The sequence below is a fragment of the Sminthopsis crassicaudata genome, chromosome 2, assembly GCF_048593235.1.
Source record: "Sminthopsis crassicaudata isolate SCR6 chromosome 2, ASM4859323v1, whole genome shotgun sequence".
NCBI lineage: Eukaryota > Metazoa > Chordata > Mammalia > Dasyuromorphia > Dasyuridae > Sminthopsis > Sminthopsis crassicaudata.
In genome coordinates, this window is record NC_133618.1 from 330,678,965 (window position 1) to 330,693,577 (window position 14,613).

At 32.8% G+C, this 14,613-nt stretch overlaps 1 protein-coding gene across 11 annotated transcripts in view; it reads right to left on the bottom strand.

The window, feature by feature from the left end:
- Nucleotides 1–14,613, bottom strand: part of ZBTB25 (zinc finger and BTB domain containing 25) — a 93,525-nt gene that overhangs the window by 8,346 nt on the left and 70,566 nt on the right. The window contains exon 1 of one of the 11 annotated variants that reach the window (XM_074290367.1): nucleotides 11,247–12,698. The exons of 8 other annotated variants lie outside the window; for them this stretch is intronic. The gene's annotated coding sequence lies outside the window, so the exon portion shown is untranslated. Of the gene's footprint in view, nucleotides 1–5,480; nucleotides 7,106–7,125; nucleotides 7,814–11,246; nucleotides 12,699–14,613 lie in introns of those variants that run through there. 2 more of the 11 variants (XM_074290362.1, XM_074290366.1) reach the window with 2 other exon arrangements.

Consider the following 14,613-nt stretch of genomic DNA (forward strand, 5'->3'; position numbering starts at 1 on the left):
ATCATTGCTAGGGAGACCAAACTGATCCCTGCTCTTTAAAAGGCTCAAGCCAAGATGTGGTTACTATTACCATTTAATTAAAACAATACCTATTCTATTTAAAGTAAATTAAGGATTCACTCATTTAATACCAATGTGTACCAAGAAGGAGGTTGCACACAACTTGAAAAGTTTAAAAAATGTACATATTTGTATGTGTATATATATTTATCTACACACATACACACATATATAATGTGTGTGTATATATACACACTATATAAATACATAAAATCCAAAATAATTTTTGAGGGAACAGATTAGTAGTAATTAGAGGTTTCAAGATAGGTTTCCGGTAAAAGGTTGGAAAGAGTATATTTTCAAACATTAAGAATAGCCAGTACAAAGGAATGCAGAAGGGGATATAGAAAGGAAGTGGAACTTAGTAAATGGAAAACAGCAAGAAGTCTCATTTGGCAGAAACACACAATACCCCAGAGTGCAATATATAATATGATTGAAAAGGTAAGCTAAAGACACATGATAAGTAACTATAGAATGCAAATGGGACTTCTAGGTTATATGATCTATAAGACCAGACATTTTCTCCATTTTTCTCTCCTTAGTAACTCTTTTAAAAAATCCAAAAGAGGAATTATGAATTAGAAATAAAGCAATTACAGTTTAATTCACAGGAGAAGAAAGTCAAAAGACTGTTGGAGAACTTTTAATCCTTAAAGCACTTTTAACAATACTTCCTCACCAGCTGTCACTATCTGACAAGGACACACAAAGACAGCCATGAGATTGGGGTTTATAATTTATAAGGGATTCTTCTCTTACTGAATAGATTCTTCTGGAAGCAGACATTATCTTTTGCCCAAGAAAAAGATAGAGGACATTTTGCATCCTAGTGCTGGAAATATTCTGACCAAAGAGGAGGAGTCAGAAAGTTGGTAAAAGGGAAATATGTAGGGGAAATTGGCTAAAGCCACCAAAAATGTCAAGGAAACAAGCAGACAAATCAAAAAAGACAATGCTTAAAAATTAGAAAGAAGCATGCATTCATCGGATCCAACCACTCTGGAGAGCAATTTGGAACTATGCTCAAAAAGTTGTCAAACTGTGCATATGTTTTGTAAATAAAAAGCTTTAATAAAAAAGAAACATTCATACTAAAGCTTCAAAAAAATTTTACAAACTTCTCAAAGAAATATTACAAAGCAAAAGAAAGTGAATTAATACCTAATGAAACTGAATACCTTGAAGGAACCACAACAAAATGTTCCAAAATGGCTCCAAAGACGAATGGAAACTATAACAGAAGTTAGACGGAAATAAATGCTAGAATTTATGGCTTATACAAAAGGAATAATTAGCAGAATAGAAAAATTGAGTCTCTCCTAAAAAGTAAGAGAACAACAACCATGGAATATAAATGTACTAAGATAAAGTACAATCATGAGGAAAGAGAAGCAAAAAGTTATAATGCTAAAATAAAATATGATCAAAAGATAATTGATTTTCAAAGACAAGATGCAGAGACTACCGAAGAATCACAGATTTTTAACATTACAAAATGGACAGAAAATAGTGCAAGAAAACTACCCAGGACTTCTAAATGCAAAAAGCAAAGCATCAAAAGAAGAATCTACTGATCATTTCCAGAAAAAAAAAAAATCTTATATTTCAAACTCTAAGGTTCCTCTGATTAAATTTAACAATTCCAATGACAAACAGTACATTCTGAAATCAGCTAGACAAAAACAAACAAACAAACAAACAAACAAACCTGAAAATGAGACCTGCAAAAGCAAAGGAAAGGAAATTCCGATAACACACTATTCTACATTCTACTTCTACTGGAAACCACAAAAATACATTCCAAGAAATAAAAGAAATCAAGATGCAAATCAAAATAGCATATCCCATGCAAATCCAAGGCTAATTATCAAGGAAAATATGAACATTTATTTGACTTGCAGAAAGAAAAAGACTTACCTACTGGTTAAAAAATTGAGACTTATTAAGAGATTTTCTTCAAAATGCAGGAGAATACAGATAAAAGCACAACTTAAAGAAACAAAAGTAATGACATAGAAGTAGGCCTGAAACACTAACAGTTAAACCTCACAAATCTTCCCTCCTATGAAAATATGTATTCTGTGAGACTAAAATCCCAGAATTGGGGGGGGGGACACATAAAAAGAAGTTTAGACTCTTGCAATGTCTCAGACATTGTAAAAGACAATATCAGAAATATAAGAATATTAACTTAATAACCCAACATTCAACCTGAAAATATAAATTACCTAAGAAAAAACTCCCAATAACAACTTTTTGCAAAGCCAGAGAGGTCTGACAGGGATAACAAAACACCATTTTACACAGCATTCCACAATAAATTCAAAATGAATAGATAATGTGAATGTTAAAGATCAAACTATAAAACAACTAGAAGAGTTAAATCATATACTTTTCACAGCTAAGGGTCAAATTCTTAATAAGAGAAAGGGGAAATTGTAATATAAAAAGATAAAATATTCTGATTAAATTAAATTGAAAAGCTTCTGCACAAGCAATATTAATTAATTTAGAATAAAAAGGAAGTGACTGAATGGGGGAAAAAATCTTTATACTAAATATCTCTTGTAAGGAGTTGATATCCAAGATATATCAACTAACAAATATATAAGACTAAAAGCTATTCCTCAATACACAAATAGTGAAAGGATATAATCACATGGCTCCCTCCAAAACAATTGCAAAGTATAACTAACTAACCAGACTAAAAAATGCTCCAAATTACCAATAAAAAGAAAAATTTCATCTCACACCTAGGAAACTGGCAAAGTCAATGTTCGAAGGAACTGCAGAAAGACAAATGGTGGTAGAGCTCTGAAGTGCTACAAACATTCTGGAAAGCAATTTAGAATTATTAATAATAAGCAGCAGCTAAGTGGTACAATAGATAAGAATGCTGGGGCTGAAGTCCAGAAGACATTGGGCAAGTCATTTAACCCTGTTTACCTCAACTTTTTCCATCTGGAAAAGGAGTTGGAGAAATAAATGGCAAACCACGCTACTATATTTGCCAAGAAAACCCCATATGGGGTCATGAAGAGTCAGATAAGACTGAACAACATCACTAATAAGAAAGCTATTAAAATGCCCACTTCCTTTGACCCCAGATTCCACTTTTGGGTACACTAAGGTCGCTAATAAAAAAAAGAAAGGTTTCATAGACCACAAAATATAGTACTTTTTACAATAACAAAGAAGTGGGAAAACAAGTGGATCCCCATCAATTAACAAATTGTGGAATGAGTATTGTGCTTCAAGAAATGATGAATAGGATCAACACTGAGAAACATGGAATAACTTACATGTGCTGACAAAAAGTGAAGTGAGCAGAGCTAGAAAAACAACATACAGAACTACAAGTACATAACAACATACATGACTACAACAAGGAACATGAAAAGAATCACCACCAGAAAACAATCAAAATTGAATGATATTAAAGTTAAAGGATTTAGTTGGACCTAACTTCCTTAACATGAGATGCCACTTTCCCTGGCTCCTTTGCAGAGAAGGGATATTCTGCAGATTGAGTATCAAATATAATGTGCTATTTTTTTTCACTGTGCTAACAAATTTTGCTGAATATTTCCCTTCTTTAAAAAATGTTTGTAATAAAGGGTGGCTCTCTGGAGAGAAGGGGGAAACAAAGTGATACATGGTGAAACCTAGGTAATATAAAAACAAAATATATAAATAAAAATAAATTGCCTTTAAAAGCTAAACAGAGACCCCATCATCTGCCTGGCAAGAGATCATCCAGGGAATGCAAGGGCCCTCTAAGTTTTCCTCACCCTATCCTCCAAGAGACTCTCAAGAAATATCTTCTACTCAGAGCAAGACCATGGCACAACAGCTCCTAGTCTTTACCCGATACCACCTCATAGACTATCAAACATTCCCATGTCATGTTTCTGGATGAGACAATGATATAAAAGCCTAGCTCTCCTATAAATCGAAAATAAAAATTTATTTTCCTAAAATGATTTTATCTAAAAAGAATCCAAAAAGAGAATAACAAGAAAAAAAAAGAGAGGTAAGCATTTCCACCTAATCCAGAACTTCACAAAAAAGTATCCAAAAGCTAGAAGTGGCTGAAAGAGGGAAGCAAGAAAAAACCCCAATATATAAACCTGACGTATTCAAATATAGGGAGAGGGGGCAAATCAGAGGGAATATGAATAAACAGAAGAAAACTCCAAAGATAATGAAATGCTATTCAAGGAATCCCATATGATAATCTCAGTCAAGGAGAGCATTCCACAAGTCAGAGTAGAACCACACAGAAAACGTTACAAGTACTACAAGAATAGCTGGAAGAAATAAAGTTGGGGTATAAAAATGAAATTAAAATTGAAATAAGAGCTCTGAAAGAAAAATGGAAAGATTATTTATGATGTATGATGATTTGTGATGGTAACAATATCCTAAGGCTATGCCGTTAGTTTTTTTTCCTAAAAAAAGTAATGAAACTGTCTCCAGGGTTTAATTGGCTAAGGAGATTTGGGTTCCACCCAATGATATAAGTGGCTGGTGCCTCTTATAAAAACAGTGAGGATTCACAATCACATGAAAGAATGTTCCAAAATACCTAATATTGAGAAAAATGCAAGTCAAAGTATCATTGGGGTTTCAACTTCAGCAATCCTGCAAATTGGCAAAGAGGACAAAAAAATTGGCAAGAATCAATATTAGAGGGGATACAGAATAATAGACACAATAATGCATTGTTGATGGAGTTGTGAAAAATGACTAAAATATAGATACTTTTAAACAAGAGATTCCATTACTGAGTTTGCTTACCAAGGGACCCACTGATTAGAAGAAAGTCCCAATATATGACAAAATATTTATAGTAGTAGCAGAAACTGGAAACAAAAGACATACCCATAGGTTGAGAAATGGCTAAACAAATTGTGGAACATGTATGAAATGATGTGATAGATACAGAGAAGTATAGAATGATACACTTGAATAAAGGCAGAGCCCAAAAAACTACAACAATGTAGATATACAAAAAGAAAATCAAAAGTGAATATTACAAAATTATAAAAATTAAGACTCAAATGAAGAGATATGAAAGGGTACATCTATGTGGCACATCTTATGGAAGTGGGAAGCCCAGAGGTATTATAGACTGCACTTATATTTCAGGATTAAAATTTCAAGATTTTTCAATATATTCATCAGTTGTACGGATTTTTCCCTTTTTTTCTTAAACAAATAAACAACTTTATTATAGGGGAAGGGTTGGGGAGGATATTGTAGATAACTTATGATATTTAAAAAACAGAAAATATCAATAAAAGCTTAATTTTTAAAAAGTCAAGACAGAGGAAGCTACTTCTTTTAACTGAAGACCACGGAATAACCAACTCTAGCAGAGAAAAGCTATACCCTCAATTGCATCAAGTCTGTACCTTCAATGAATGGCTGATGAACTGTTTGTTCACTGACCTCTGAACATCCTTCCCTGGCTGTGGTTAAGTAAACCTCAGATACCTACCAGAAAAAAGACTGACTTAGAAAATAGATCAAGGAGAGGCAAGTAAGAATGATCAGATTCCCTGAAAACCATGACCAAATAGAAAAACTAGATACCCTATTTTTTCTTTTTTTTTTTTTTAATAGCTTTTTATTTACAAGATATATGCATGGGTAATTTTACAGCATTGACAATTGCCATACCTTTTGTTCCAATTTTTCCCCTCCTTCTCCCCACGTCCTTCCCCCAGAAGGCAGATTGACCAATACATGTTATATATGTTTAAATATAAGTTAAATACAATATATGTATACATGTCCAAACAGTTATTTTGCTGTACAAAAAGAATCAGATTTTGAAATAGTGTACATTTAGCCTGTGAAGGAAATAAAAAATGCAGATGGACAAAAATAGGGGTATTGGGAATTCTATGTAGTGGTTCATAGTCATCTCCCAGAGTTCTTTCGCTGGGCATAACTAGTTCAGTTCATTACTGCTCTATTGGAACTGATTTGGTTCATCTCATTGTTGAAGATGGCCACATCCATCAGAGTTGATCATCATACAGTATTGTTGTTGAAGTATATAATGATCTCCTGGTTCTGCTCATTTCACTCAGCATCAGTTCATGTAAGTCTCTCCAGGCCTTTCTGAAATCATCCTGTTGGTCATTTCTTACAGAACAATAATATTCCATCATATTCATATACCACAATTTATTCAGCCATTCTCCAACTGATGGACATCCACTCAGTTTCCAGTTTCTGGCCACTACAAAGAGGGCTGCCACAAACATTCTTGCAGGTACAGGTCCCTTTCCCTTCTTTAAGACTGGATACCATATTTCAAAAAATCATAAAACTGCTGAGATCAGGGGTGGGGGGGGAGAGAAGAGGATAAAGAAAGGAAAATAGGATGAATTGATAATTGGTGAATCAAAAAAAAAAAATCAAATCTGAAAACAATCAGGAATGTTGCAGCCAAAATTCATAGTATGAAGGGGGAAATATTATGAGCCAGAAAGGAAATATTCAGATACCAAGGAATCAAAGTAAGATTCACAGAAATCCGAGGTGAAACTATATGACAAGAGAAAATTCTAAAGGTGATAGTTCAGAAAACTAAAAAAATACAGGTTTATAACCATCACTCTGTCAAAAATGAGTATTACCTCATAGGAGAAAAAATGTTTCTTTAGTAGAACAGAGAACTTTCAAGCATTCCTTATGAAAAGAATGGACAGAATTTGGAATACAACATGCTAAAAGGCAAAATAGATAGGGATAACCAAGAAAAACCTATCAGGCAAAACTAAATATAATCCTAAAGGGATAAATACACCACTGATAGATAGGGAGGATTTAAGAAGTAGGGCAGGATAAATGAGCAAGTAGTTATTATGGTTGATGCAGGGTCACTAGGCCTGGATTCAGAAAGATCTGAGTTCAACTATGGCCTCGGACATTTACTAGCAATGTGACTGAAAATTTTACTTAATCCTCTTTGCATCATCTATAAAATAAGCTGGAGAAGGAAAAGGAAACTGTCATGGAAGAAAAGGTTTGATAGGTAAAAATTACCAGGAAACTTGAACTTTTTCTCTGGGAAGGCGCTTTATTATAAAAACAACCAGGCGGCATCAGGAACACTCCCTCTGTGTCTTCTGGTCTGAGAAGCTTGCCTTATATTTTAAGACAAGGGTTCTCCTCCCAAGGGAAGTAACCCTTAAAATTACTGGTTGAAGCTAACAAGCTCCTGCTGGAGCCTCATTTAGCAGAACCCAAGCTTCCTACACCTGGCTAAGTAGGCAACAGCATCCCCTTGCAATCAGTTGCCCAGGCAGAAACTAACAGATCCTGATGAGGCCCATTCCACAAAACTCTTCAGTATTTTATCAAGAAAACCCCAATGGGATCATGAAGACTTGGGCATAACTCAACAACAACAAAAGAAACCAAACCAGTCCTGGAGAGGGATGTAAGACAGCTCCTAATGCAGTTAAATTAGAATGGAATAAAGTAACCAGAGGAAAAAAATCTTTGCAGGAAATTTCTCTGTAAAAGATCTCATTAATGACATACAAGAAATTGATTCAAAGTTATAAAAGCAAAAGCTATTCTTCAATAGAAATATGGCCAAAGGATAGGAACAAGCAGCTTTCAAAAGAAGAAATAAAACCTATCAACAATTTTTTTAAAGCTTTTTATGTACAAAACATATGCATGGATAATTTTTCAACATTAACCCTTGCATAGCCTTGTGTTTCAGATTTTCCCCTCCTTCCCCCCCCCACTCCCTCCCCTAGATGGCAAGCAATCCAATATATGTTATACATGTTAAAATATATGTTAAATCCAATATGTATAAATATATTTATAAAATTCTCTATTGCACAGAAAAATCAGATCAAAAAGGAAAGAAAATGAGTAAGAAAACAAAATGCAAATGAACAATAACAAAAAGAATAAAAATACTATGTTGTGATCCACATTCAGTTCCCACAGTTCTTTCTCTGGATGTAGATGGCTCTCTTAATCATAAAATCATTGGAACTGGTCTCAATCATCTCACAGTTTTTCCAACCATCATACTCATCAGAATTGATCAACGTATAATATTGATGAACAACCTTATTTTTTTAAATGCTGCAAATCATGAAATAATTAGAGAAATGTGAATTAAATTAAATCAACTTTGAGGTTTTATCAGATTAGCAAAAATGAGAACAGAGGAAAATGACATATTGGAGAGACTTCAGGAAAACAGGCATATCATAGTGCTGTTAGTGTAGGTGAATTGTTCCTACCATTCTGAAAAGCAACACGAAACTACATCCAAAAAATTCACTCAATTAAGTCATGCTTTCAGACCTATTAAAAAAACACCATTAGGGGAGTTTTGGAGTTTTTTGGTTTTGTTTTTGTTTTTGTTTTTTTTGTTGTTGTTGTTGTTATTTTTGGGTTTTTTTTTGTTTTTTTTTTTTTAAAGACAATCTGGGCAAGTAAGTGTCTGAGGCTAGATTTAAACTCAGGTCCTTCTGACTCCAGAGTCAGTGCTTCATCTACTGCACCATTTAGCTATCCCCAAATCACTACTTAACAATTACCCCCCAAACTAAGTTCTTTTTATAGTGGCAAAGTTTCTGAAATTAAGGGGGGAATGGCTCATTTATTGTATCTAAAGGAATGCTATTGCAGCACCATAAAAAAGTATGTAAAGAATAGTTTCAGAGAAATGTGCTAAGACTTATATAAAATGATGCTGAGTGAAGTTGGCAAACATCAGAGAATAATTTATACAATAATATAAAGAAAATAACTTTAAGACTTGAACATTCTAATTGATTTAGTCATCAATTAGTATTCCGGAGAGCTGTTGATGGGGCATACAATCCACCTTTTGACAGAGGAATGATAAATTCAAGATGCAGATTAATTCATTCTTTAGACAATGTTAATTTGGTATTTTGATTTGCTTTATTATGCATACTATTACAGTGGTTTTTATTTTCCCTTTTTGTTTTCCAAATGGAAAGAAGTGAAAAGTTAAGGATGAAAGGGATAGGAATAAGATAGCCGCAAAAAGAGAGAAAGGGGATAATTGTGGCATCTCTAAAAAAAAGAAAAGAAAACAAGAAAAAAAAAGTCAAAAGAGTAAAAAAGCAGAAAGACTTTAAAAGTTGCAATTTAAATGTGGTATTTACACTTAAAAAAGAAAAAACAACTACATATAATGGGAATCTACAATTTCATTACAATCCCCTTTTTTTCTGTTCCATTTTCTTCATTCTTATTAAAATTCAGAATAAAAAAATAAATCTTTAAAAATTTTACTCCATCAAGGGATAGTGTACCTGTCAGATCTGTGGAGAAGGAGGGAATGTATGGACAAAGAAGAACCAGAGAATATTATAAAATGCAAAATGGATAATTTTGTTTATCTTAAATTTAAAAAGTTTTACACAAACAAAACCAATGCAGCCAAGATTACAAGGGAAACAGAAAGCTGGGAAATAGTTTCTACAACCAGTATCTCTGACAAAGGCCTTGTTTTTAAAATATAGAGAAAATTGGCTCAAATTTATAAGAATATAAGCCATTCTCCAATTGATAAATAGTCAAAGGAACAATTTTCAAATAAAGAAATTAAGCCACTTACAGTCATAGATGTAGAGAAAAAATTCTCTAAATTACAACTCTGGGGTATCACTTCACATCACTCAGATTGGCTATGACAGGAAAAGATAATGATAAAGGTTACAGGGGATATGAGATGTAAGATACTAATGCATCGTTGGTGAAATTGTAAAATGATATAACCATTATGGAAAACAATTTGGAATTATGTCCAAAGAACTATGAAATTGAGTATACCTGCTTGAAATAGCAGTGTCACTACTGGATCTATATCCCAAAGAGATCATAAAAGAAAGAAAAGGACTCATATGTGCAAAAATGTTTGTAGCTGCTTTCTTTTGTAGTGACAAGGAACCAGAAATTTAGTAGATATCCATCAGTTGGAGAATGGTTGAACAGGTTATGGTTTATGAATAATATGCAATATTATTGTTCTATAAGAAATTATGACCAGGCTGATTTCTGGAAAGACTTACATGAATTGATGTTGAGTAAGGTAAGCAGAACCAGTAGAACAATATACCCAGTAAGAAGATTATGTGATGATCAACTATGATAAATTAGGCTCTTCTTAGCAATTCTATGGTTCAAGACAACTCCAATAGACTTGGGATGGAATGTCATCCACATCCAGAAAAAGAACTATGGATACTGAATGTAAATTAAAGAATGGTACTTTAATCGTTTGTTTATTTGTTTCTTTCTTTCTTGTTGTTTTTCCCCATTTGGTCTGATTTTTCTTGCCCAAAATGACAAATATGAAAATATGTTTAAAAGGATTATATATTTTTAACTTGGATCAGATTGCTTGCTATCTTGGGGAAAGGGGTAGTAAGGAGAAAAAAATTGAAATATTAAGTCTTACAAAAATGTATGCTGAAAAATATCTGTAAAGATATTTGGAAAAATAAAATACTATTGAGAAAAATAAATACATAAAAAGAAAAAAATTAGCTTCATGTCCTTTGACCAAGAAGATCAAAAAAGGAGAGAATTCATATGAATAAAAATATCTATAGCAACACTTTCTTTTAGTACAGCAATGACCTGGAAATAGAGATGGCACCCATAATTGGATGAATGGAACAGTTAACTAAATTATGTACATGAATGTACTGGAAAATTATTGAAACTTTAAGAAAAAAATAACAAAAAAAGATAGGTTCAGAGAAAACTTAGAGGATTTGTGATAAATCCAAGCAATGAAATAAACAGAATTAGCATAACTTCTATGTAAAGGAAAACAATAGTAAAAGGCTCAAAAATGATCAATAAGTGACCAATCATGATTTCAGAAAACAGAATGAGTTACATTTCCCACCTCTAGATAGAATAGTAATAAGCTAATGTAAAATGAGATAAAGTTTTCAGCTATGGATAATGTATAGATCTTATGTTGGTTGACTATGCTTGTTCATTACAAGGGAAGTTTTGTTTTGTTTTTTGGTGGGGGCAGGAGGGGGAGAAAAAAATTAGCCATAAAGTATTTATACATAGAACATAACAGAATAAAGTTCAAGTAGACACAAAAGAAATATATTGTTGGAAATTGTATATATACTTACCTCGGAAATCATCCAAGCAATTTGGAAATCAATTTGGTTTTATATAAGAAAAGTCACTAGATTTTTCATGTCTTTTCACCCAATGATCTCACTATTGGGCTAGAAAGTCAATGACAGAGAAGAATCAAAGAAAGTATTCATAGTAGCACTCTTTGTGGTAGCAAAAAACAAATAAACAAACCCTCCCCACAAAAATGGAAACAAAATGCATCCTTATCAATTGCAAAAAAATATAAACAAATTTTAAATAAGAATTGGTTTGATAATCACCCATTAGATGATAAACTTGAGGGTAGGAACTGTTTTTGCCTCTTTTTGTATTCTCAGCATTTAATATATTATTAGGTGCTTAACAAATGTTTATTGATGAAGTATTCCAAATTATCTTTGTGGAAATACACAAACCAGATCACAATACAATTAGATGATCTAGAACTGGTTTAATGACTGAAGTTATGAATTAATGAATTTTAATGTTTGGCAAGTTTGGCAAGAGAATTTTATATTGCCCAAAAGGATCTACATTTAGCCTAGCACTCTAACATTTTCATAAATGACTTGAATAAAAAGCTAAAAGGCACATGTCAAATTTGCAAAGAATTACAAAGCTGGGATTGAAACCAAACACACTGCAAAAAGATCTTACTTAACAGGAGCAACTATTAAACTAAATCCAGAATGACATTCAATAAAAATAGCTGTGAAATGCTACACTTGGGGAAAAAAAAAAATAATAGTTTCACAAGTACAAGATGAGATAAGCATGGTTAGACAAATAGTTTGTCTTTAAAAGGGATGGGAGTTTTACTTGGCTGTAAATTTAATATTGTTTTGCAGTATGATGTAGCAATCAAAAAAAAATTATCTAATGAGATCTTGGTGAGGCATATCTTCCAGGAATAAAGAGGCCATAGAACCTCTTTGTACTCTGATTACAATCAGCTTAGGAAACTAGTTTAAGATTGCTAAATTGGAGAGGTCAGGCAGAAGAGTGAAAGGTCCAAATTCTTTTGATAAGCTGAAAGAAGCAATTGTTTCTGGAGGACACCCAAGAACATTTTCAATTAACTAAACAGCTAATCATGGAGCAAAGGGATCAACCTTTAGGTTCTCTTTGGTCCCAGAGGACATAACTTCCACTTATGGAGTTTGATGTCTTGGAAAACTTCCTATCAATCAGAGGTATCCTGAAATAGAATGGGTGGCCTTTGCTGGTTATGACTTTCCCTTACTTGGATATTTTCAAGAAGGAGACAGATAATTTATCAAGTGTATCATATCGAGGATTTCTTTTCTGAGATGAATTGGACCAGAGCCACTGGGGTCTCTTCAAATTCTAATATCTTACTGATTCAATGTAATGGAAAATGTATTCTGTTGTAAAGATTAAAAAATATAGAAATATAGAAAAATATAGAAAATTTAGCAACATGGGAAGACACCTATGAATTCAAGAAAGGGTAATGAAAACAAAGAAAAGAGCATATTATGTACAATGACCATAAATGACTATATTATGTAATAATATATATAATCAATTATATAAATGACTATAAATAATATTGTATGTTATATTATGACATAATATTATAATTTATTATCATCATAATGATAGGTAATAACACTAAAAGAGATTCCCAACAAGGAAACACATTGTCCTGAGTGAAAAGATGACAACAATGGAAAAGGCAAAGTTAATAACAGAACTTTAAAAAAAGCTATTTTTTTTTAAAAACTTAGCCTTACCAATAGTTAAAAGAAATTAAACATTTTTATACTTCCCAAAATTAATTCCACAGCTTATGAATCTAATGAAATAGAAGAATAGTAACTTGAAAAAATTATAATGGGTTTAGGTTTTTTTTTTTGGTAAAATCTTTTTTATCAGTTATCTTACTTCTTCCCTGTACCTGTGATTATTATTTACTTACCTATCATATTAATTAGTAGCTTCTGGAAAATATAAAGAGGAGGGAAAATCGCTACTAAAATTCAATTGTGCTCCATTTTTCAATGTATTTCTCACATCAATATCTTATTTTTTCTTTTAAAAAAGAAACAAATTAAAAGGTTTTCTGTACATTTCTCTCTATATATGTATGTGTATATGACTCATAGATGTATTTGACAATAATTAGTGGAAATAAGCTGTCAAGTTTAAGAAAAAGAACACTAAGCAATAATAGAACTGTATACTTATTGAGGCAGATAGGTGCCACAGGAATTAGGAAGATGTGTTCAAATCCAGCCTCACACACTCACTGGCTATGTGTTCCTTGGCAAGTCACTCACTCTGTTTGCCTCAACTTCCTCTTCTGTGAAAAAGAGTTGGAAAGGAAATGGCAAACCTTTCAAGCATTTCTGTCAAGAAAAGCCCCAGTAGGCTCACAGAGATTTGGACCCAACTGAAAATGACGGAATAATTGGAGCATGGATTCTGGTGTCTGAGCAGTGATCAGGGACTAAAAATCTCCCGATTTTTCACTTTGGGTATCAAAGAGTGAATTTGGTAGAAGCCAGCATGGACCACAGCAGATCTTATGTTCCCTCTCTTCTCCAAGCCCATCTATCATCTAAATTTCTGTTATAATCCAGAGCAGCACCAGCAAACCCAGGTTCATAACCTCACAGTGTCCTATTCAACTCCTCATTCTTTCTCAACCTATGTAACTAATCGGTGGCCAAATCTTCCCATCTCTTAAATCCCCTTCTCTTTATTAACACATGCATCTCTTTAAGTGAAGCCCTCATCATCTTTCCCCTGGAATTTGAGTCTCTATGAAGTCTGGGATCAAAAATTATCTTATATTCAAAAGATCCTTTTTAAAACTTTGTAAGGTAATGGCACAATGGATAGAACATCAGTCCTGGAGTCAGGAGGACCTGCACTTAAATCTGGCCTCGGATATTTATCAGTTATATGACCTTGGACAAGTCACTTAATGCTGACTGCCTCCTGAGGAAAAATACCTTATATTGTGCATAATTATTAAAAGTAATACAACTGTAATTCAAAAGTAATTATATACATATTAGAGATACCTGCTCAAAAACATTTTGCTGATAGGACAGCACTATCAAAAAAGTTTAGAAACTACTGCCTTAGGACACCTCAAGATTAAGTGACTATCAGTGATGTTAGGAGTCAACATGAAATATAAGTGTCAAAGCACATTATGGATTTTACCAAGATAAGATCAAAAAAGGATACGATACATGACAGATATAAAGAAAGATACCATATGTAAATTAGAAGAATATGAAACAAATGGATAGGAAGAGAATTTATGAATGAACACAAGATAGAGAGCACTGTGAAATGTAAAGTGGATAATTTTATGACATTAAATTTAAAGCTTTGAATGAA